Here is a 25,631-nt window from a genome sequence, read left to right on the forward strand (position 1 = left end):
CAAGAAACGATGGTCGGTTTATATTTTCCACTTAAGGGCAATCACTGAGATTCAGATGCACCTGAGAGCTCACATAAACTTCACATAGATCATACGTTAAAGACCTGCATTTATAGATCTGATGCTGCAAATGGGAAACAGTACAGTCCGACTAATAACATGTGTGCTGTAAGAGTACCACCTTGTCATCACCTGCACGCTCTGAATCAGCAAACATCTGTTTCCTATTTCACTTTACGCAAGGTGCAAGTGTTTTCCACTTGAGGTTCATGTAATATATGCAGCTTTGTCAGAATCATTTTAGGCAGACTTTTGTAAACAGAGAAATTCAGTGGGGATTGAGATATTCAGTTGAAATTGTACACTGTTATATTGTCAAAACTGTTTTCCTGAAACTTAATCCATTTAGGCACATTTCACTACTGGAAAATACATCTTGTAAATGTCCCCATTAGTTAACTTTGCACACTTTGACAAATAATATAAGGGAGTTTTTTGTTCTTATTCAGATGCTCTATCTGAGACATCACTGAGGCTTCAGCAGAAATTCACCCCCAAGCATCTGGCTCCCATGCTACTGAATTGTATGTTAAGTCATAAATATTTTTTATTTTTCCATGTTTTCGATAATTTCCTGTTTCCCTGGTGTCCGGATTGATGCGGTATTTCTAGAGTAAAGATGGGGAAAGGCAGGCAGTCCGGATTGATGCGGTATTTCTAGAGTAAAGATGGGGAAAGGCAGGCAGTGGCATTGGGGCGCTCCCTATTATTTGCTTCAGTGTTTCCCAAGGCTCCTCTCAGCAACATGAACCATCAGTCTCCATACCTACACTACTGATACTCAGCTCTACCTCATCACTGGTTCTTCTGCCCCTCTCCTTCTCGCTATGGTTACACGCTACTTGACATCCCGTGCTAGTTACACAGCCTCCAACTAAACTTTGGGAGAATGGATGCCCTCATCCCAGTTACAAACTAGACTCTCAGCCCATCCCTCTCCCACTTCATATTCAATCTCTCAGCCGTGCAGTTTGTTATAATGAAAACTGAAACTGTCACCTGGTCACATAGCATCAGCAGAAACCTTCATCAGAATCTTGACTTAAAACAGCAACTGCTACTCTCTCCACAGAGCCTTGTTTTGGTAGTATGTAACACTGCCTTGAGACCTTTTCTGAACAGTCACCATAACAAGCTGTCATACTCCTGAAGGGAACACTTTCAATGATGCATCTGTACAAATCGGTGAAGGCCATTGGGGCAGAGCAATAGAGTACAAAAACAATCCTTCACCCCAAATGGGCCATACTGAACACGATTCCCATCTAAGATAGTCCATTTTCCTTTAATCCTTTCCTATCCATGTGCCTCTCTAAGCTCCTTTTAAATGTGCCTCAGCCAGTTCCTCTGGCAGCTCATTATAGACCACCCTCTGGGTGAAGAAGTTGCCCGTCAGGTTCCTATTAAATCTCTTCCCAGAAAGTATGCACCACCAGGCTCCACATAAGCTTCTCTCGCTCTGTTAGCAGACTCTCAAACTGCCCTCTTGTACAATAATATGGGCTGTTGGTCTCACACCTACCTTGTTATGTTCTTGCACTTTATCATTTACCTGCATTGCACTCCTGCAGAAGTTTATATGCTTTATTCTGCGTTTTTATCTTATCCTAGTCCAATGTGCTATGTAAAAATATATTCTGCATAAACAGTCAAGCACAGAAACAGGCCCTTTGGCCCATCTAGTCCATGCCGAACCATTCAAACTGCCTCCTCCCATCGATTTGCACTGGGACCATAGCCCTACTATCCGTGTACCTGTTCAAGCTTCTCTTAAACATTGAAATCAAGCGTGCATGCACCACTTGTCCTGGCAGCTCATTCCACACTCTCACAATCGTCTAAGTGTAGAAGTTTCCCTTCAGGTTCCCCTTAACTTTCACCCTCAAGTCATGACCTCCGGTTGTAGTCCCACTCAATCTCAGTGGAAAAAGCCTGCTTGCATGTACCCTATCTATACCCCTCAGTATGCAAGATCAGCCTTTCATTGTAGATTGGTACATGTGACTATAGTCTGGAAAAACATTTTATCATTTCTTAATGCATGCATTACTAAATGACAATAAAAGGGGACTACGTGTCCTCATAATCATAATAATAGTCAAATAGTCAATAGTCCTTCTCAATTTAAAGCTATGTCATCTAGTTGGTGACTGCCCAAACTTGAGATAAAGATTGTGAGCATTGACCCTGTCTATGTTCCTCATGACTTTGTAGTCAACAGGGACATAGATATCATTATATTTCTGTCCATACTGCCGTGTTTATATATCATGTTCCCCTTAAGTTCATGTATTGCTGCGCTTCAGAAGTATGGAGATAATATCTGAGAGGGTTAGTTTCTGTTCCACTGATCTCCCACAGTCCAAAGGCGAAGACATTCCTTGAGGGTTTCAGTATCATGAATTTTCTAAATGCCAATGCATAGCTCGCACATCCTGTCCGTATCACACTTGCTTCCTCTCACACTTGCTGATGTGTCCAAAGTAAAATAGCAGGCAAAGGAGAGAAACACACAGTGCAATCCCTGGCCTGGATACGACATCGAAGCCTTGGTGAACAACTTGCTCGCAGCTACTCTTGCTTCACCACAGGAAACCTGACAGATGTGTGGTGCAAATCTCATTTGCAGATAAAGATTTCGTCAAAGTTGTGACTTTGGGAGCAGGAGCATGTCTGACGAAAGTTTCCTGTCAATGTGTTCTCTGGATCACCTTCAAAAAAGAGGCACGGGTCTGTTGGCATAATACGGAAACCATCTCTTGGAGACCACTCTTACCTTTCAGATGTGACTGCTTCTCTGCTTGTCTTTAATAATACAACTAACTTTCAAATTAAAATGTTAAACTTACCAAACCCAAAGCTTCATAAATGGAACATAGTTGGGGATTTGTTTTTTTTTAGCCACTAGACCTTACTATTCTGACACACTACTGGCTGGCAACCTATGACCTACCCTCAGTTCTACCTCAAGGTCATCAAGTTACTCTCCAAGCTGCAACTGTCCAGTGGGACGGAACGTGGGGAGATGAGAACAGCTGTGAATGAAACTCTCACAAATATGTAGCGTTAGCCACTGGAGGTATTTCTCCTTCAATGAGTATGTGTTTTTTTAATCCTCTGCTGCCTTAGTTTATTCATTTCTTCCCCATTAAAATTCCCTTCTTTCCAAGGTTTCCACTGATTCCAGCTCTCATCCTAAAGACTGGACACTTATTCTTCATGTGCACTGGGGAAGTTAATGTTGGTTAGCTGTCACACTCGTTCTCTGCATTAGCACAAGTTCAGGTGTGTGACTGGGAAACATACCAGACATTTCCCCTGTGTGAAACATTGTCCTGTGGGATTCACCCCTCCCCCCCACACTCTACCTCTACCCCCTACCTTCATTGTCCTGTGGAATGACCCCTCCCCCCTCACACTCTACCCCTACCCCCACCTTCAGTGTCCTGTGGAATGACCCCTCCCCACTCACACTCTACCCCTACCCCCACCTTCAGTGTCCTGTGGGATCACCCCTCTCCCCCACACTCTACCTCCACCCCCACCTTCAGTGTCCTGTGGAATCACCCCTCCCCCCGACACTCTACCTCCACCCCCACATTCAGTGTCCTGTGGAATCACCCCTCCCCCTCACACTCTACCTCTACCCCCTACCTTCATTGTCCTATGGAATGACCTCTCCCCCCCACACTCTACATCCACCCCCACCTTCAGTGTCCTGTGGGATCACCCCTCCCCCCTAACACTCTACCCCTACCCCCACCTTCAGTGTCCTGTGGAATCACCCCTCCCCCCCACACTCTACCTCTACCCCCACCTTCATTGTCCTGTGGGATCACCCCTCCCCCCCACACTCTACCTCTACCCCCCACCTCCATTGTCCTGTGGAATCACCCCTCCCACTTCACACTCTACCTCAACCCCCCCTTCATTGTCCTGTGGAATGATCCTCTCCCCCCCCCACACTGTACCTCTACCCCCACCTTCATTGTCCTGTGACTTTCACCCCCTCCCACCCCACACTCTACCCCTACCCCCCACCTTCATTGTCCTGTGGAATCACCCCTCCCCCTCACACTCTACCTCTACCCCCCCTTCATTGTCCTGTGGAATGACCCCTCCCCCCTCACACTCTACCCCTACCCCCACCTTCAGTGTCCTGTGGAATGACCCCTCCCCCCTCACACTCTACCCCTACCCCCACCTTCAGTGTCCTGTGGGATCACCCCTCTCCCCCACACTCTACCTCCACCCCCACCTTCAGTGTCCTGTGGAATCACCCCTCCCCCCAACACTCTACCCCTACCCCCACCTTCAGTGTCCTGTGGAATCACCCCTCCCCCCCACACTCTACCTCTACCCCCTACCTTCATTGTCCTGTGGAATGACCCCTCCCCCCCACACTCTACATCCACCCCCACCTTCAGTGTCCTGTGGGATCACCCCTCCCCCCTAACACTCTACCCCTACCCCCCACCTTCAGTGTCCTGTGGAATCACCCCTCCCCCCCACACTCTACCTCTACCCCCACCTTCATTGTCCTGTGGGATCACCCCTCCCCCCCACACTCTACCTCTACCCCCCACCTCCATTGTCCTGTGGAATCACCCCTCCCACTTCACACTCTACCTCAACCCCCCCTTCATTGTCCTGTGGAATGATCCTCTCCCCCCCCCACACTGTACCTCTACCCCCACCTTCATTGTCCTGTGACTTTCACCCCCTCCCACCCCACACTCTACCCCTACCCCCCACCTTCATTGTCCTGTGGAATCACCCCTCCCCCTCACACTCTACCTCTACCCCCCTTCATTGTCCTGTGGAATGACCCCCCTCCCACCTCACACTCTACCTCAACCCCCACCTTATTGTCCTAGGGCATTCTCCCCTCCCCACATTCTACCTCTACCCCCCACCTTCATTGCCCCGACCAGAGTCTGCCTCTCAGTCTGCCTATTGCACTTGAAGATTGAACCAAAGTTGTTTTGTTGAATGTGAAGCAGGAAGCTGACAGGATGGTGCAATCCCCAAGGGGAGCGGGACTTTGCTTTCTTTTTGTGAAGCTCATCTGTAAGCCTCTTTTCAATGTGTAAGAGATCCTCATTAATGGGGAAGTTTGCTGCTTTCCCTACACTCAGAATCACTGCCAGATTACAATGACTGAAGCCTTGCAGCCAGTCTTGTGCACGTTGGTCCTGTGAAGTCCAATGAATTCACCTCTGGCTGCAGGTTCACAGCCTCAAGCTGTCTAATGTTATGGTGCCATTACATATCAACACTGTCCTTGCAGCCTTAGATGGAAAGTAACTGTCAAAAGTTGCTCTTTATCCTCTTAAATCTTGACACATTTCTAAATTTTCTACCATTGTAAATGCACTTATGTAATAAGAGCAAACTTTTCTCAGTCAACAAATGGGATGTATCAATCCAGTGCCCTGTTACACGTTCAGCACTATGCAGTTGATCAGGTGACCTTGTGCAGTTTGAGATTTGGGCCTCCCATACAGACATTGGTTCATTGCTATGGATCCCAGACTGATAGGGTGTACTCCAGGGTCGTCATACAGTATTCTGCCTCTTGTCAGGCCAGCTGGTCACATGACCCTTCCTGCACAGGCCCAGATTCCCTTATACATTGCAGGAAACTAAGATGTGGTCTTATAGTGATGTACATAATCTCAAGGGACATATAAATGCAAACAGTCCCTTTTCACAGGGTTGCAGAATCACGAACTAGAGGGCATTACATTTAAGGTGAGAGGGGAGAAATTTAATAATTTAGTGAAAAGGGACTTCTTTTTCACTCAAAGGATGATTGATACATGTGGAATGAGCTCCCAGAGGCAGGTACATTAACAACATTTAAAAGATACTTGGACAGGTACAAGGATAGGAAAGATTTAGAGAGATATGCACTAAACATGGGCAAATGGTATCAGTTTAGATGGAAATCTCCTTTGGTATAGACTAGATGAACTGAATAGCCTGATTCCCTGCTCTATGACTCCATAACTCTATGGTTGCCATCAGCTTTAGAACTGAAAATGGGACAAAGAATGCACACAGTTTTGTTTAGCGTCTCTAAGATTTTTCTTACAATTCATAATCCTTGAAGATTCCAGCACAATCCCAGTTGGAGGGAGATCAAGCTGGATACTGTGTCTGCAGACTATGTTATCTCCATGGTCCTTCCAAGACCCACAAAAGGAAATGCAGGCTCTTTGCTTTGGCTGCCCTTCAGCAGGGCCACCAGAGGCTTTGCTCTGCAGTCCGATGTTCCGAGAGGCAGTCAGCTTCCTATGTACCTGACCGCCCACTAACTGAGGAAGATGCCTGTCTATTGGGCAACCTTTCCGAGGCAAGAGGCAGCTGGATGGAAAAAGGCAGCAAGTTTCCCTATGGGTCTGAACCCAGGCATGCCAGTGAAAATAACCCCAGAAGACTTCCTCATTAGCTGCAGTGCAGTCAGCTTTTAATTAACAATCCATTAAAAGAGCAAATATTTTTCCATGTGAGTGAGCCAAACAGCAATAAGCAACCTACTTCTCTTTCCAAGAAAAACTTCATCCCTCCTTCCTTTACCAAATGGCATCAAAACGCTGAAAAAGAATGCATTTGGGTATTTTCTGAGCGCTCAAACCTGATCAACAAGGCTTCGACAAAGGCATCTGTTTAGAAGACAATTCAAACATGGTCTAATTAAAGCGAACCGAGAGGGCAATTTACAAAACAAAAGCAGAAACAGATGGAACAACTGCCGCCTCGGTTGCATTAAAAGGCTCGGCCATCATAAACATTTACAAAGCTATCTGAACCCAGAGGTGGGAGCTACAACCTTGTAACATATACTTTATGGCAGCTGTTATTATTTATAATGTATACAACCTGTGTATCTTAAAAAATAAATGTAAACCTCGAGTACCGGAAGTTTTTCAGCTTTCAAACCCCAGCTTACTGTTTCTCACATAACATCTGCAAAAATGGTATTCTACAAATTTATAATATTTAACAATTATGGACCTCTTGTGGGTTTGCTTACGTTTGGCCTTCTAAGCCTTAATAACAGCTATTCCTCCCACTTCCTGCATAGTTTCATGTCTTCTCCTTTTGGCAAAGATCTTTCTTTGTTCCCTGAGCCACACTCAGTAGGGGATTGGTGCGCCAAGGCCTATTTTTTGAAAACAGTCTCAGTCTCATCCACATCCCTCCCTCCATCTCTTCACTGTTCAAAGATCATAACGTTGAGGAAACTGCTCAACAAAGATAGTTCTGCAATTGTAGGCTTACAGCAGGGAATCAGGCCGTTTGGCCCATCCTAGCCATGCAGGTAGTTATAGTCCACTTAAGCTTCATCCAATGCTTCCTCATTCAGCTCAGCAACTTCGTGCTCTGCTAGAGGACATGGTGGAGTAAGATACAGCCACCTTGTGTCTGCCACGTAATCGGTCAAAGCATAGAAGGATATGGCCCTAATGTAAAAATATCAGCATGTACAGGAGGCCCTATTCTGTGCTGTAGATTTCTAATATTTTCCAACAGCAACTTATCCAAATCCTTCTTTCTCCTTTATTAATACACTGTCAGCTTTAATTTCACCCTCTCCTTAGAATAGTCGGTAGACAATATGCCCTCACCCTCTTCAGGTAAAGAGGGTTCCCATATGTCCTTTATTTGATTTCATGCTGGGGTCACCATATCTTGACAAGAGGAGCTGCTTTTGTGAAGGAGACATTTCTGACCAAATATCTAACCTCCAAGACACTTCCTACTCCTCCACCATCAGATTTTTGAACAGTCCATGAACCCACAAACATGACCTCATTATTCCTCTGTCATGTTAGTTACTTATTGGTTTGTTTGTAACTTAAAGTGATTTTTTTTATCTCTTGCACAGTACTGCTTCCTCAAAACAGCAAACTTCATGACGTATGTCAGTGATAATAATCCTGATTCTGAAGTTACTTGTCTTTGCCCATCTCCCTCTGTGGTTTCTGCTAATGCAAGTCTGTCACGTTGGAAGAGGATATATATTTATAATTTATTTCCACCAGACTAATGAAGGTGGGAAGCAGGGTGATGTTTGGGGATCCTAACTGATGGGGATAAGGTGCAGCTGGAGGCCAGATGTGCAGAGACCCATTATGATACTTCAGGCAGTGCAGGGAAGTTGTGTGCTTCTGTGCCTTTCCCTGATTTCTCTCCTCCCACTGGAGCCTCATCTTGCCCACGAGACCTGCCACTGACTGCGGATAGACCACCATCTCTCCTCTGTAGCCCTCTGCAGTCAGCTGTGAAGAGCTTCTTGTCGACAGGCACTGCCCCCAGTTCCACCCCTCTTTACGTATAAACGCCACCTCTTTCGACTGCAATCAACAGCTCCCTCTGGTCTTACCTTCCCCTTTCTAGCTTGGTAAATTCCCATATTGCTGCCACCGCTGACTTTCCCAGGCAGAGCTGGTCTCTTGGTATACGCTATCCTTCCTCCAAATCCCTAGCTTCAGTTTCCATGGAACAGTTCTCTCTCTCCACTTTTCACCCACTGCCTGTCCCAGTGGGTTCATATTCACTTGGTTCTGCCTGCTGGGAATCAAAGTATTTCCAGAAACACACAAAGTGCTGAAGGAACTCAAAGTGCCAGCAGCATCTATGGAAGGGAATGGACAATCAATGTTTCGGGCTGAGATCCTTCATCAGGACTGGAAAAGAAGGGGGCAGAAGACAGAATAAAAACATAGAGTTATTACCAGACATTGCTTCTCTCTCCCTCATCTGACATTGATAACCAAGGGTTCTCCCTATATTTATCTTTATCCAGCGCTTCCGCCTCAATTACAGGGTGATGCCTTCCGAGCCTAAGCAGCTCTCCTCCTCCAGCAGCTCCAGTGTCTCTCAGGCACCTCTCTGATAGCAGGTTACATGGCCTTTAGTCAGTCCTGAACGAGTTGAAATTTTCCCTAGCAAACCCTGGAAATGCAGACTGTCCCCAGTCCTAGGCAAAGGCTGAAATGAATGTTGTAATCTCAGTGCAATTGTAGGTTTTCGCAAATGAAAACAGCGAAGACGTTTTATGTTTAAGAAAATCCATAACAACTCATTTATTTTACTCCAAACACTGAACACAAAGTGCGATTAAAGTACTTTGTGCAATTACGTCATCACTAGACCAGTCTCAAAATGAATTGCAACTCAATATCAGTGGCTGTAAATTATGTATGTTTCCACCAGTTACACTACCTTACACAATATTCTGTCTGAGCTGAGTTTCTGTTTTGGATTTTTATCGCCCAAGACCCCTGCTTCCCTCTGTACCCGGCTGGTCTCAGCCTCCACACTTTCCCAAGTAGCTCATGATGTATATGATAAGGATTCTATCATGCCCTTTATGAAGACCCATTCACCTATTCTCTAGGCCAGGGGTCGGCAACCTTTTTGCCTCTGTGGGCTGGATCGCATATTAATGAGCGGACAGTGGGCCAGAAAAATGCCATAAACAACTTGAAATATGGGAATTATCCATTTAAATACATCTAGTTATGTTTGGCCTCAAATTAATGAATAACGTGTGCTGGAAAATCACTTGTGCTTAAGGTTGCCTACCCCTGCTGTAGGCCATCGATTCACATTTCCTCATTGTTATTAATATCAATCCATTTAAAACCTCGCCCTTACAAACTCTAGTGTTTCCATTCTAGAATAACTTAACCACCCAGAAATTCTCTCTTGCTTTTGACCATTTCTGTAACACATTTTCCTCAGTCTCCTTTCACCTGTACCCAAACACTTGAATGTATACCTCTATCTTTCTACCCCTTTTAAGTTTCTGGTCACTTTTTCTAATATTTTCTTCATTTCCTCAGTGAGGTATCTTGTGATATGTTCTTTTGTCTTAAAGGAACTTCACTATCTGTTAAATGTTACTGGAGCTGAGTACTTTTGTCCATGTATAGTAGTTTTGGCTGGTATTCTGTCTTTTAACATTATCCAGTACCCCAAGGCAGAGGGGTGTGTGAAATATCTCAGATACACCCCACCTGGTGCTCTATGTCAGAGGTTAAATTTGGTAAGCTGGAATAGCTACCAAATATGAGTATAGAGAGAGAGCACAGTGACTGGTCACTAATTCAAGGGCTCTGGAGTCTGCCTGGGTGTGGTTCTGGTGATGGGGTCACCAGAATGAACGTGTGCTGGGCTATGCTGGAAAGGATCTATTCATGACTTTATTGATTGTCTGGAGTGTTTTGGATTCATACAACATAGAACGCAGAATAGTACAGCACAGTACAGGCCCTTCAGCCCATTATGTTATACTGACCTTTTAACTGACTCTAAAATCAATCTAACACTTCCTTCCTATGCTGCCTGGCCTGCTGCGTTCACCAGCAACTTTGATGTGTGTTACTTCCCTCCGACATAGCTTTCCATTTTTGTATCACCCAAGTGCCTATCTAAGAATTTCTTAGATAGAAACATAGAAACATAGAAAATAGGTGCAGGAGTAGGCCATTCGGCCCTTCGAGCCTGCACCGCCATTTATTATGATCATGGCTGATCCTCCAATTCAGAACCCCGCCCCAGCCTTCCCTCCATACCCCCTGACCCCCGTAGCCATAAGGGCCATATCTAACTCCCTCTTAAATATAGCCAATGAACTGGCCTCAACTGTTTCCTGTGGCAGAGAATTCCACAGATTCACCACTCTCTGTGTGAAGAAGTTTTTCCTAATCTCGGTCCTAAAAGGCTTCCCCTCTATCCTCAAACTGTGACCCCTCGTTCTGGACTTCCCCAACATCGGGAACAATCTTCCTGCATCTAGCCTGTCCAATCCCTTTAGGATCTTATACGTTTCAATCAGATCCCCCCTCAATCTTCTAAACTCCAACGAGTACAAGCCCAGTTCATCCAGTCTTTCTTCATATGAAAGTCCTGCCATCCCAGGAATCAATCTGGTGAACCTTCTTTGTACTCCCTCTATGGCAAGGATGTCTTTCCTCAGATTAGGGGACCAAAACTGCACACAATACTCCAGGTGTGGTCTCACCAAGGCCTTGTACAACTGCAGTAGTACCTCCCTGCTCCTGTACTCGAATCCTCTCGCTATAAATGCCAGCATACCATTCGCCTTTTTCACCGCCTGCTGTACCTGCATGCCCACTTTCAATGACTGGTGTATAATGACACCCAGGTCTCGTAGCACCTCCCCTTTTCCTAATCGGCCACCATTCAGATAATAATCTGTTTTCCTATTTTTGCCACCAAAGTGGATAACTTCACATTTATCCACATTAAATTGCATCTGCCATGAATTTGCCCACTCACCCAACCTATCCAAGTCACCCTGCATCCTCTTAGCATCCTCCTCACAGCTAACACTGCCACCCAGCTTCGTGTCATCCGCAAACTTGGAGATGCTGCATTTAATTCCCTCATCCAAGTCATTAATATATATTGTAAACAACTGCGGTCCCAGCACTGAGCCTTGCAGTACCCCACTAGTCACCGCCTGCCATTCTGAAAAGGTCCCGTTTATTCCCACTCTTTGCTTCCTGTCCGCTAACCAATTCTCCACCCACACCAATACCTTACCCCCAATACCGTGTGCTTTAAGTTTGCACACTAATCTCCTGTGTGGGACCTTGTCAAAAGCCTTTTGAAAATCCAAATGTACCACATCCACTGGTTCTCCCCTATCCACTCTACTAGTTACATCCTCAAAAAATTCTATGAGATTCGTCAGACATGATTTTCCTTTCACAAATCCATGCTGACTTTGTCCGATCATTTCACTGCTTTCCAAATGTGCTGTTATCACATCCTTGATAACTGACTCCAGCAGTTTCCCCACCACCGACGTTAGGCTAACCGGTCTATAATTCCCCAGTTTCTCTCTCCCTCCTTTTTTAAAAAGTGGAGTTACATTAGCCACCCTCCAATCCTCCAAAGATGTTCCTAATGTATTTGCCTCTACCACCATCCGTGCCAGATTGTTTCATGCACCCATCACACTGTACAACACATTCCTCTGACATTCCCCTATACTTTCCTCCAATCAACTTAAAATTATGACCCCTCATATTAACCATTTTCGTTCTGGGACCATGTCTCTGGTTATCCACTCTATGTATGCCTCTTCTCATCTGGTACACCTCTATCAAGTCACCGCTCATCCTCCTTCACTCCAAAGAGAAAAGCCCTAGCTTACTCAACCATTTCTCATAAGACATGCTTACTAATCCAGGCAGGATCCTGGTAAATCTCCTCTGCACCCTTTCTAAAGCTTCGACATCCTTCCTGAAATGAGGCGACCAGAGGTGAACAGAATATTACAAGTGTTGTCTAATCAGGGTTTTATAGAGCTGTCTCATTACCCTGCAGCTGTTGAACTCATTCCCCTGATTAATGAAAAGCCACACACCAATACACCCTCTCAACTTGTGCAGCAATTCTGAGATCCCAAGATGGATCCCAAGAATTTTCCACACTGCTATGAATCCTGTCACTAACCGTGCATTCTGCCTTTAAATTCAGCCTTCCAAAATGAATTACTTCACACCTTTCTGGTTTCATCTCCATTTGCCACTTTTCATCCCAGCTCTGAATCTTGTCAATTTCCCATTCTAACCTACACCAACCTTCTACACTACCCACAGCTCCACCAACCTCTGTGTCATCTGCAAACTTACTAACCCACCCTTCCACTTCCTCTAGCAAGTCATTTAGAAAAATCACAAAAAAACATATCTCTGCAGAACACCACTGGTCACTGACCTCCAGGTAGAATACACTTGATCTATAGCTGTCCTCTGGCTTTGATGGGCAAGCAAATTCTGAATCCACACAGCCAAGTTTCCTTGCATTATATGTCTCCTGACTTTCTGAATGAACCTACCATTGGGAACCTTATCAAATGCCTTACTAAAATTCATATACACCACATCCACTGCTTTACTTTGAATATGTTTGTCACATCCTCAAAAAACCAATCAGGCTCATGAGGCATGACCTATCCCTCACAAAGCCATGCTGGTTATCTCTAATCAGACCATGCTTCTCCAAATGTTTGTGTCTTCTTTGATAATTTGCCCACCCCTGACGTAAGACTCACTGCTCTGTAATTTCCCCCTGAGAATGCCTGATTACATCTTATGTAGAGTGAACATCGTGGACAGAGGAGATGCACATACTACCAAGAGAATTTGTAGCTCTTGTCCCACAAACACTGAGCACCTTGAGCACTGTTCTAATGCGAACTTTACACATCAAAGCTGCTTTCCACAGGATGGATTGTAGGAAACCTTTGATAAATTGCCCTGGATACTTCTAGATGCCATACTCAATAACAAGCTAATTCTCTCCCAGACAGTTGGTGTACATCCAATGGCAACACTATCCATTCCAATGCTACTCAATACAATGTCACTTAAGTCATCCAATCCAATATCAGCCAGTCCAAAGCCATAGAATCCAATGCCAACCAATTCAATACCATCCAACCATTGAATCCGACACAACATCACTGACTCCAATGTTATTTAATCCAATACCCATTCAATATATTCAACATACATTTATTATCAAAGAATTATACATCTTCCCATTTGTCTGCTTACAAGCAGCCACAAAACAAGAAACCCAAAGAACCCAATAAAAAAAAGAAAGACCAAAACCACTGTACAGAGAAAGAGAAAGGAAAAAATGTAAACATGCGGACAATAGAAGTAAGCAACAGCGTTCCGAACTAGATCGCGTCCTTTGGTCCACTCCCCAGAGCAGTGAGAGCAGGTCTCAGCCTCGCTCTCAGTAGCACAGAGCCTGGAACAGTCCACTGCCAAAAGATGAATGAACATTGCAGGACAGCAAGTGAAATCAGCCCAACCTTCGTCTCTGGTCCTGACACTCAGGCTTTCCAGTCTATCTGGACCAGCGTTTAAATCGTCCAACCACCGGGTAGTGCCTCGCTCTAGGACCTGGATCCTGGCACGGCGATATGCTTGGGCCGCCCAGCCCAAAGCCGTTCTCGATCTCAGTGCTTGGAGTGATCCAACCTCTCACCTGGGATAGATGTACAGGCATTGAAACTCTTTTGCGTCGACTCCTCGCCAAATCGCTCACTCCTAGAGCAATACCAACTCTGTCTTCAGCTTTGCGGTGCACTCTAATGGCCCATCCTTCCAATAATCTTCACCTCCACTTGCTTCTTCATTGTTTGCAGTGATAGCTTACCACAATTTTCTTCAGTAAATTAATGTTTTCCTTCAAATTTCTTGCCTTTCCAACTACCAGTAAGCTGTTGCACGTCTTCAGTAGCAAAATCTTAAACCGGAAGTCATGCAAATGTAGATGTACTTTGAATACATTCAATCCAAGACCATCCAATGCAACTCCATCCCGTCCAATAGCCAACTAATGACACTATTGGAATGCTGCACTCACTTCCATGTAGATTGACAGAAACTGGATTTATATATGTGAACTACATTTATAAATCTCCTAAAAATGAGGAGCTAATACCACAGTCGATCATCACAGAGGCATAATGTAAAATGAGATGCAAGTGGCTGCAGATGCTGGAATCTGCAGTTGGAGGAACTCAGTTTATTAAGCAGCATCTGTGGAGGTTAAGTCGGCAGTCTGAGCCAAATCCAGAAGATTTATGTGAAGCCCAGTGTTCCATCGATGTGTTGCTCATTGCTTCTGACAGTTTCTTTTATTGAGAACATACAGTATTTGTAATATTAATGGTTTATAATTTGTAAAATTAATATACTTGTAATATTTGTAGTGCCTCTTTCACAGAATTCCCTGCTCACATGAATGGTGCCATCTCTGTTAGGGTGATAAGTGCATGCAATAACTTGCTCCAGTCCTGGCATTGACAATGATGGGGAAGGGTGACGGGTGGGAGTGTGTGGTTGGGCAGTGAAGCCACATAACCCTCTCCTCCGGATCTTTGCATGCACAGCAGCCTTTCCTGCAGCTGCAGCATGGTTGCCTGGCAAGTGGCTCTTTGGGCCCTGATGACTTTCCCATGATTCATAGTCACAATAACATAGCTGTCCTGAATTCCGACTCTGGGAAGTCACCAGGTAAAGATGTTAATGGAATGGGTGAAAATCACCCTTATTGAATCTCTTTTTTTGCCAACTCCCCTATCTCTTGCAAGAGATCCAACAGGCTATCTGTGTCAAACTGGCAGCTGTTTAGCCCAGCAGAGAATGGCTAACTCCAGCTCCTCGACATCAGTATGTAATCCACAATGAAATGCAATTTGTATTTCTGCTGTTAGTGTGTGGACAAACCGTCGTCCTGTTTCGAAGTGCTGTTTCTAGAGCAAACTTTGTCAGTGAAATTTGTGCCATGTAATTAGACACAGATGTTGTTTTATTTAATATGTCATTCATATATAAAAACAATTTTCCGACTTTAAACAGTGCTTTGGGTGCAATGTGGATATTGAGAAATTGGACTGGGCACTTCCATGCATGACTCCCCTTAGTCTGACATTGAGTCAATGTCAGCTTCACAGCAGCTATTGGTCTGTTCATCTACCCTCATTTATTTAGCTCAAACAAACAAAGAGCAAACCTCAGAGCAGAGTGGTCCGGAGATGTGAATTAAAGTGGCATCAATCTGTTCCCATTGCTTCACCTACAGCTTCTGCCAGACTCCCTTCTCAATGTTTAATCCCACAGATAAGAGTCCCTGTCTACTCTCTCAATGATCACAACTACCTTATGTACCTCAGTGTGAGATCTGCCAAACTGTTTGACTCGTATAGAACCGAGAACAGTACAACGAGGGAATAGGCCCTTCGCTCCATGATGTTGGGCTGAACTAACTAGACAATGATGTATAATTGCACTGAGCTACACCAAATCCCTTCTTCCTGCACATAGTCCCTATCCTTGCATTCCCATTGCCTAACTAAGAGCCTCGTGAATGTGTCTGTCATATCTGCCTTCACCACCACCCCTGTCGGTACATTCCAGGCACCTATCACCCTTTGTGCAAAAACTTGCCTGCCCCACATATTTCCACTCACTTTTCATGCACTTCTTCTAGTCTTAGACATTTCACCCATAGGAAAATCATACCAGCTGTCTATGCCTCTCAATAATTTATAAGCTCCCGCAGAGTCCGCCACTCCGAAGAAAACAACCAAAGTTTGTTTATCCTTTCATTATAGCACTTGACCTCTAATCCAGGCAACGTCCTGGAAAACCTCATTTGTATTCTCTCCAAAGCGTCCACATCCTTCCTAAGATAGGCCAACCAGAACTGAATGCAGCCTAACTAGTGTTTAATAAAACTACAACATAACTTCCTGACTGTGGAACCCAATGCCTCAACCAATAAAGTCAAGCACACCATATGCCTTTATTTACCATGATCCCTTACTGCACGAGGGTCTATCAGTGAACCAAGTTATTCATTTTAATGTAACTTTTCTCAATTTTGTGAATTCTTTCTAGAAAGGGCCTGAGTGAAACACAGTAAATATTTAACTCCAACAGAGGGTGAAACTCAATCTTGAGATATTGGACTTCCAAATTTTACGTGAAGTGACTTGAGACAATAACTCATGGGCTTTTAATAGATTCCAGCTTTTATATATAGAATGGGGTGCAACCTGCAGTGTATTATGTGTCTCAAAACTTTGAAGACTTTGTATTATTAAGAACATCCCAATTAGAAGTAGGAATAGGCCATTTAGTGACTTGAACTCAGTTTGACATACAATATAAAATATGAGGGGTGATTTATAAGTTCGTGGCCAAAGGTAGAAGGAGTCAATTTTAGAAAACCTAGCACATTTATTTTTCCTACATTTACACACTTAGTCCAGCAATCGTGGAGCATACGGATCCCTTCTTCGTAGAAGTCGGTGTCTTGGACCTCCAGAAATGGTCCACAACATGGAGTGATTGATAAATTCGTGGCCTAAGGTAGAAGGAGATGAGTTATTAACCTAAAACTTTCTGCATAATCACTCAAAGAGTTGTACTGCACGTGCATGGAACGAGAGCATCTCTTTCTGCCTTAGGCCACAAACTTATCAATCACTCCTGCTATGGACCACTTGGAGGACTAAGACGCTCCCATTACATGCATGTGCCGTTCAACTCTTTGAGTGATAATGCAGAAAGTTTGAAGTTAATAACTCATCTGCTTCTACCGTAGGCCACAAACTTATCAATCACCCCGCAGTGAACCACTTCTACAAAGAAGGGATCCATATGCTCCACGATCGCTGGACTAAGTGTGTACATGTAGGAGGGGACTATGTTGAAAAATAAATGTGCTAGGTTTACTAAAATTGACTCCTTCTACTTTAGGCTACGAACTTATCAATCACCCCTCATAGTTAATCTATTACCTCTCCCTCTCTCCATATCTGCAGATCTCTTCATTACTTAGTTTCCAAAGAAAGCAGCAGTGGGAAACTTCCAGCAATCTATTTAAAGGGAAGGTTACTGAAGCATTAGGCCAGTTCAGCATTTGTATTTCCAAAATATCCTGAGTTACTCCTGGTTGTGTTACTAACCAATGTGAATGGTACATTTCCACTTGGTGTAGTGTGATCACTTGAGTCGAGTATGATGTTCTCCTAAAGGGTCAACAGGTGACTGCGGAGGCCGATCTGGAGTCCACGTATTTCGGTGTGCGGGCAAGAATGAGGAGTGGCTGTGGTTAGTGCTGGGTCTTTCAGCCTCTCTGCTCGCGGCTGCCAATTGTTCTCTGCGGCACAGCAGAGGCTGTTCTCACGTATCGCAGCTCGTTCTCGAACAGATTTCCTCCAGGTGTAGCTGTCGAGTGCAACGTCTTCCCAGTTTTTAGATGCAATATGAACTTTGTCAGGTTGATTTAGATGTTATCTCTGAGGCTTTCCCTTTGCCCACCAGGGCCTTCAACTGGGCCTGAGGATCTGTTTGGGGAGACAGGGGTTAGGTATCATGATGACATGACCTATCCATTGGAGTTGGTGTTGCTTTATCATGATGGAGATGCTGTTCATGTTAGCCCCTTCCAGTACGCTGGTGTCAGTATGTCTGTCCTTCCAGATAATCCTCCAAGTCTTTTGTAAGGATCTTTGGTAGTATTGTTCCAGGCCTTTCAGGAGTCTACACTAGGTGATCCATGATTCTACTCCATGCCGTCCAGAAGGAGGACTACTCTGTAGACTAAGAGTTTTGTTTGGACCTGTAGGTCGCAGTCCTCAATATTAATCTTGCTTAGGCTCCATTAGTACTACTCAGGCGGTGGGTGATCTCTGAGTCAGTGTTACCAGTGCAATTGAAGCAGTTCTTTAATTCAGTAATTAAAAGTGATAGCTTTTGATAGAGATCTCTCCCACTCACTACCTGCATGGCAATGGAGCACGTCCAAGTCTTCTTAACACTTCAGAAGAGGAGGAGGTTGTTACTAGGAACTGAAAAACAGAGCTAACAAATTCCAGTTGATGAGCACTGTCAAATGGGACTGGCTGTTTATCTGAAGTCTGAAGTGACATTAGATATGATTATTTCAATGATAATGTTATTAAATTTACTTCACCAGGGAATAAGTGAGCCAGCACCTGTTTGATTCCTCTTACTGCTCTGTCCTCTCTTACTTTGGCCCACCCTCTTATCCACAAAGAGTGATAACTCATGACCCACAGGTGTCTGCAGCTCAGCCTCTGGTGTCCTTTGAAACAGTCCAGAGGTACACATGGTGAACCCCTTCCCATTTACACATGACATCGACATGGATGGCAGTTTGGATACAAGAGATTCTCAGCAATCTGACCCGTTCTACACAAATTGCACTGGCAGACTCAGGGGATTGGCTATATTCTGGCATCCTGCATTGCCAACTTGAGTTTAGCTCTGAAGGAATGGATTCCTGATTGTGGGCTGAAAACAGCTTTCAATCAATTGCCTGGGGACATAACTCACTTGCCAAACCATTCCCATTTTTCAAACCATTTATTCCTCAAATGCTGAAAATGTAGTCTGAGAAAGGTTTCGACACCTCTCACCCACTCACTGCAATATGCCTCTTGATTTATTCAATATTATTCTGAGGCTATAATAGTTTATTGTGTGATGAGGCAATGAGAAGAACACATGCTGAACTATGTTGATATACTCTGCTGTTTTGATTACAGCTTGATGAGATGTGTGCTGAAGGGTGTAACAGTTCCATTGTTTGATACATGGGCTGCAATAGACCTTTCCAAACATGGCATCAATAAAAACGCAGTAAAATCAACTGACTTTTAAATTTAACTGGCACAGACACGTCAGCTTTGACATGAATATATTAATGAGCAGCTTTTGGACTTTGTGCCAGAATATGTCAGGAACTGAAAGCAGTAAACACGAGGCTTTTTCTCAACACAAGTCAAATCCTTTGACAAACAAAGTAGTAAGACACCAGGAAGAAGGAAAAGATACTGAAATTAAAACATTGCAAAAGGGCTCTTAATCAATTATTAGTATTAATCCACCAAATAAACAATATTCTAATTTACCCAACACTCCTTTAATTACTGTACAGACCTTAAAACATCTTTCAAGATGGGAAGCTGTGCATGAAAGGGTCATCAGAGTCTTCACCAACAGAATCCATTCACTCCATTATGATTGTACTACGTCTTTGAATCATTTAACTAACCATTCCTATCCTATATCTAGAAATAGGATGTTTTCCACTCAGGAACTCACAGTACGAGTGACACGTGCAGCTATTTCTTGCTGCTCGGTGATTACTCAGAAGGTTGAAAGGACATTTTGCGAGGGATGGTATTGAGAAGAGACTGGAATGGACAGAAAACACAGCACTTGGAAGATGTCCATTGAAGTGGAGCCGGAGCATGGGGTTCAGCTGATCACCGAAACAGAGGCTGATGGGCAATTTATTTAAAGTGATAAGGTTAATACGGTAAATTTTGAGAGGCCAGTTCCGCTCAAAAGGTTACCCAGAACAGGATAGGGTTCATGATCTGAATACCTAAACCAGGAAAATTAAGACCGAAAGGAACTGGAAAGTGGACATTTTCCTCCTTCAAATCAGAGGCACTAGCTCAATGTATTGAATCAACAGGTTTTTTTGTTGGGTAGGGGAATCAAAGGGTAGGGATCAAATGTCTCAGCTGAAACAGAGATGAGCCATGACCTTACAGAATAATACTGCTGGGCCAGGTGACAGGTCTCTTCCTCTGTGCCTATGCCACTTTACACCAGCATACACCAAGTGACTTCAAGGTTTTTACGCAAAGTTGGTAGACCTAATTTGCAAAGGGCGTCCCACTCTTTTCTCTGCTCAGTGCTCATGGATGTCCTGTTGAAAGGGGGACTTGAGGAAATTCCCACAGCTGGTGTCTTGTTGCCATGAGGCGCCTCAGCATCCAAAATCCAGTAAAACCAATGGAACTGAATATGGTGCAGCAAATTCATCAACGCAATTCACTAAGAAAGTCTGTAAGCAAAGTGATCACATGAAAGAGCCAGAACAATGCACACACACACACACAGTGCCAGAGGAACACCGCAGGCCTGCCAGCATCTATGGAGGGAAATAAACAGTAAACATTTCGGGCTGAGACCCTCCATCTGGATGGGAAAGGAAGGGGGCAGAAGCCAGGGTAAGAAAGTGAAGAGGGGGGATGGGGACGAGTACAAGCTGGCAGATGATAGGTGAGTCCAGATGAGGGAGAAGGTAGGTAGGTGGGGGAAGGGTTGAAAGGGAATGATGAGAGAAGCTAGGAGGTGTTAGATGGAAGCAGTAAAGGGCTAAAGAATAAGGAATCTGATAGGAGAGAACATTGAACGATCCATTTCATGTCTCCTATAATTTATATGAGTTAAATGTTAGGGTGATCCATTCATTCTTGATTGGATTTGACTCTGGAAGATCCTATACTATATTTATATGAGCACAAAGAACCCACAGAGCATTCATTTCCTGCTAGACAAAGCAGAAATAGTTATTCATTTATAGACCTTCAGTTTGCTTCCATTATATTAGTTAAACTATTTGAGAGTATATGAAGGCCAGAAGATGGCACCACATGCAAACTGAGTAGGGAGCCTTCCTCAGCAGACGACTGGAAGCAGTTTGGTCCAGTGCGGTCTGTGTTCTTTACTCATCATGATCTCCGTCCTTTTCTACACACTGCATGGAAAAGCTATGTTTGCAGTATTCCACATAAGTCTGATTGTGTGCTGTGTCAGGAATATGATGGATGTCTGCTGTACTAGGAATGGGATGGATATCTAATGCTGTTGGGAATACAATGAATATGTACTTTGCTGGGAATGGGATAGATTTTCGATGCTGCTGGGAATAAGATCAATATTCACTGTGGTTGGGAATGTAATGCCTTTCTGTGAAACGGGGACACCTTTTTTTCCCTTACTTTTAGAGAGAGAGAGAGAGAGAGAGAGAGAGAGCCTGTGGTATGTCAAATTACCGGGTGAACCAGTAGCCTTTGGGGTACTGCAAGTCTGTGTCTTCATTGATGCTTTGCTGCACACTTGAGTGCTCAGTGGAGGGTGCAGATGCGTTTTTGCTGGTGGGGGGTTTGGGGTTTAAACAGTTAACTGTCATTCATTCTTTAGGGCACTCCTCTGTTTTCGTGAATGTGAAGAAAAAGAATTTCAGGATGTATATTACATACATTTCTCTGACATTAAATGTACCTATTGTAACCTATTCTTGTTGGATTTCTGCTGTAGTTGGAAATGTGCTGGATACCTAGTGTTGCTGGAAATAAGATGAATAATCTCTGTTGCTAGAATTATGCTGATGTCCACTGATTTTGAGAATGGAATGGATTTCTTCTATAGTTGGGAATCTGATAGATATCTGCTGTAGTTGGGAATGGGATGGATCTCTGCTCTAATCGGGAATTCTATAGATTTCTGCTTCAGTTGGGAATGCTGTGGACCACTGTTCTTGATGGGAATGCTATGGATCTCTGCTGTACTTGGGAATTGGATGGATATTTGCCATGAATGAACTCTGGCCATTTTAGAACAGCCCATTTTCAATATACTTGCCTTTAGCCAGTGGAAGGACTGATGTAATTAAATGAGGCAGAATCTGTCCTGTTTTTAATCATCTTCATGAAGAAGGCCCAGGGTTGCTAGGCATCCTAGACAGGCAAGATTTACTGTGTTTAGATTAAATGTGCATTGTTGTTGGTAATGCCATAAAACTTGCAGATTTTTTTTTTTGTCCTTTTCCCTGGTGTGTGATTGATCTTCAGCTCTTGGCCTATTTGCTGAGGTGTAACAAACCCCTTCTCTAATCGCAGGCCTAATGCAATTTCTGAAAACGGGGCAGATGGCCTCAACTGGTGCACTCACCCTGGAAGGGGAAGGCACTCCCCAGGCATAAGTAGCCCACAGAGACACCCTGACTCACACACATCACTGCAGGGCCTGCAGTTACATTGTTACATCACATTAAGAATGGAACCATACCACAGGCAGGAGAGTGCTGAAGACCACAGCATCTCGTATGCCATGCTTCAGGCTGACTGCCCGAGCTGCACCGATGCAGGAAACAAGCCATGGAGACATGGCGCACTGTTTGAATCAATACTCTCAGAGCTTCTCTCTGGGCAACTGGAGCCAGCACAAAGCTGGATTCATCTCATCCATCTGTTGTGGATTTGACCTGTCCTGTCTCTGCTCAGGAAGGTAATCAGATAGAGGAGCATTAGGCTGCTTGGCCCATCAGGTTGGCTCTGCCATTTAATCATGCCTAATTTCCTTCCTTTCTCCATAACCTTTAATTGCTTTAGTAATTAAGAGCCACTCAATCTCTGCCTTAAATACAGCCAATGATATTCCACAGATTCACCACCTCTAACTGAAGACATTCCTTCTCAGCTCAGTTTTAAAGGGACATCTCTTTATTCTGAGGCTGTGCCCACGGATTCTGAGGCTGCACCTTTGGAAGTTTTATATCTGTGTCTTTCTGAAACAGAAAACAGTGACTACTTTAGAAATTCCATTCTGTCATGGAAGTAATTTGCCCCCTTATAGTTCCCTAGTAACATCTTAAAGAGAAATCAACAGGTCTGCAGTGGACACAATCTCACTGAAACTCCATTCGGATTTGAACACCTGGAGAACAGTATTAGTCAACAATCTTCTAATTTAGCCCTCTGCATCTCCCATCTGCAACAGAACCCATGACTTGCTCATCAGGAGAGCAGTCAGTGCGGATCGAAAGTAACCTCTCTTCCTCACTGACAGTCAACACTGGCACACTTCAAGGATGCATGCTTAGCCCACTACTCTACTTCTTCTACACCTATGACTGTATGGCTAGACACCAGATGCCTATAACACCAGAGCTGCTGGTGAATTCTCAGATGGCGATAACACACAGGGCCCAACACATTGGTGTAATCACGAAGGCACGACAATGGCTATACTTCATTCGCAGCCTGAGAAGATTTGCCATGTCACCAGCTTTCTACAGATGTACGACGGAGAGCATTCTGACTGGTTGTAACATCACTTGGTACAGAAGCTCCTGCGCACGGAGCAAGAGAGATCGCAGAGGGGTGTGGACTGAGCTATCTCCATCACAGGCACAGCTCTCCTCACCCTCAAAGACATCTTCAAGAGGCAGTGTTTGAGGAAAGCAGAAGCCATCATTAAGGACTCTCATCACCCTCTTCATGTTACTACCATCAGGAAGAAGGAACAAGAGCCTGAAGACCCAAACGCAATGTTTTGGAAACAGCTACTTCCCCTCGATCATGAAATTTCTGAACTGTCCATCAACCCATGAACACTTCCTTCTTATTTCTCTTTGGCACTGTCTATTTATTTCTTTTTGTACCTTATAGTAATTCTTACATTTTACAATGTACTGCTGCCACTAAGCAACAAATGTCAGCAATTCTGAAATGCTAGAGGTTGCAGTAATAATACCTGAGCTAAAATGACACAATTTCAGAAGAGAGGTTGTATTGTGTTGTAAGTTTTTCGAAAGGGGTGAGGTATACCAGGGCCAATAATTCAATGACATTACCTGGCATGGCAAGGATTGTGGGATAAGGAATCCAACAAGCCCAGTGTGATGGATGCTGTGATTCTGACTATGAATCCAATCTCAGTAAATACTCAAGGTTCATTACATCCCCACAATTAAATGATAACTTGGCCAAGCCCTTTTCCAGATGAAGTGACTTCAGTCAGTGTAACTCTAAGAACGGGGTTCAGTCAGAACAGGCAGAAAAACAACTGCCTCATTTAATCCTGACTCTTGGTGCTGTCCATGTGGAGTTTGCACGTTCTGCCCGTGACCCTGTAATTTCCCAACAGATGCTCTGGTTTACTCACACATCTCAATGACACACTAATCAGTTGGTTAAATGACTACTGTAAATTGCCCTCAGTGCTGAAGCCTGCAGGCAGTTGAGGGAGAATGCACTAGGATTAGTGTAGGGTTGGTGTAATGGGTGCTCGCAGGTTGGCACAGAACTCTGTGATCCTTTGAGTACTCTGTGAGTAGTTTTGGTGGCAGAGCTTGGGGGAGGATGTTAGTTAGCTGCTGGTGGTGAGAAGCCTGTTTCAGTTACAATCAAGTTGAGGAATGTGAGTCAACCCACAATCAGGTGGTGGATATGTTGGAGAACTGGCATGGGGGGTTATATGTTGGAGAACTGGCATGGGGGTTAATATGTTGGAGAACTGGCATGGGGGTTAATATGTTGGAGAACTGGCATGGGGGTTATATGTTGGAGAACTGGCATGTCGGGTAATATGTTGGAGAACTGGCATGGGGATTATATGTTGGTGAACTGACATGGGGGTTATTATGTTGGTGAACTGGCATGGGGGTTATATGTTGGAGAACTGGCATGTCGGGTAATATGTTGGAGAACTGGCATGGGGGTTATATGTTGGAGAACTGGCATAGGGGTAATATGTTGGTGAACTGGCATGGGGGTTAATATGTTGGAGAGCAGGCATGGGGGTAATATGTTGGAGAACTGGCATGGGGGTTAATATGTTGGAGAACTGGCATGGGGGTTAATATGTTGGAGAGCAGGCATGGGGGTAATATGTTGGTGAATGGCATAGGGGTAATATGTTGGTGAACTGGCATGGGGGTAATATGTTGGGGAAATAGCCTAGGGGTAATATGTTGGAGAACTGACATCAGGGGATAATATGTTGGAGAACTGGTATGGGGGTAATATGTTGGGGTACTGGCATGGGGGGTAATATGCTGGGGAACTGGCATGGGGGGATAATATGTTGGGGGGCTGGCATGTGGGGTAATATGTTGGAGAACTGGCCTAGGGGTAATATGTTCGAGAACTGGTATGGGGGTAATATGTTGGAGAACTGGCATGGGGGTAATATCTTGGGGGACTGGCATGGGGGTAATAATTTGGGGAACTGGCATGTGGGGTAATATGTTGGAGAACTAGCCCGGGGTAATATGTTGGAGAACTGGCATGGGGGTAATATGTTGGGGAACTGGCATGGGGGTAATATGTTGGGGAACTGGCATGTGGGGTAATATTTTGGTGAACTGGCATGGGGGTAATATGTTGG

This window comes from Mobula hypostoma, chromosome 13 (assembly GCF_963921235.1).
Source record: "Mobula hypostoma chromosome 13, sMobHyp1.1, whole genome shotgun sequence".
Classification (NCBI taxonomy): Eukaryota; Metazoa; Chordata; class Chondrichthyes; order Myliobatiformes; family Myliobatidae; genus Mobula; species Mobula hypostoma.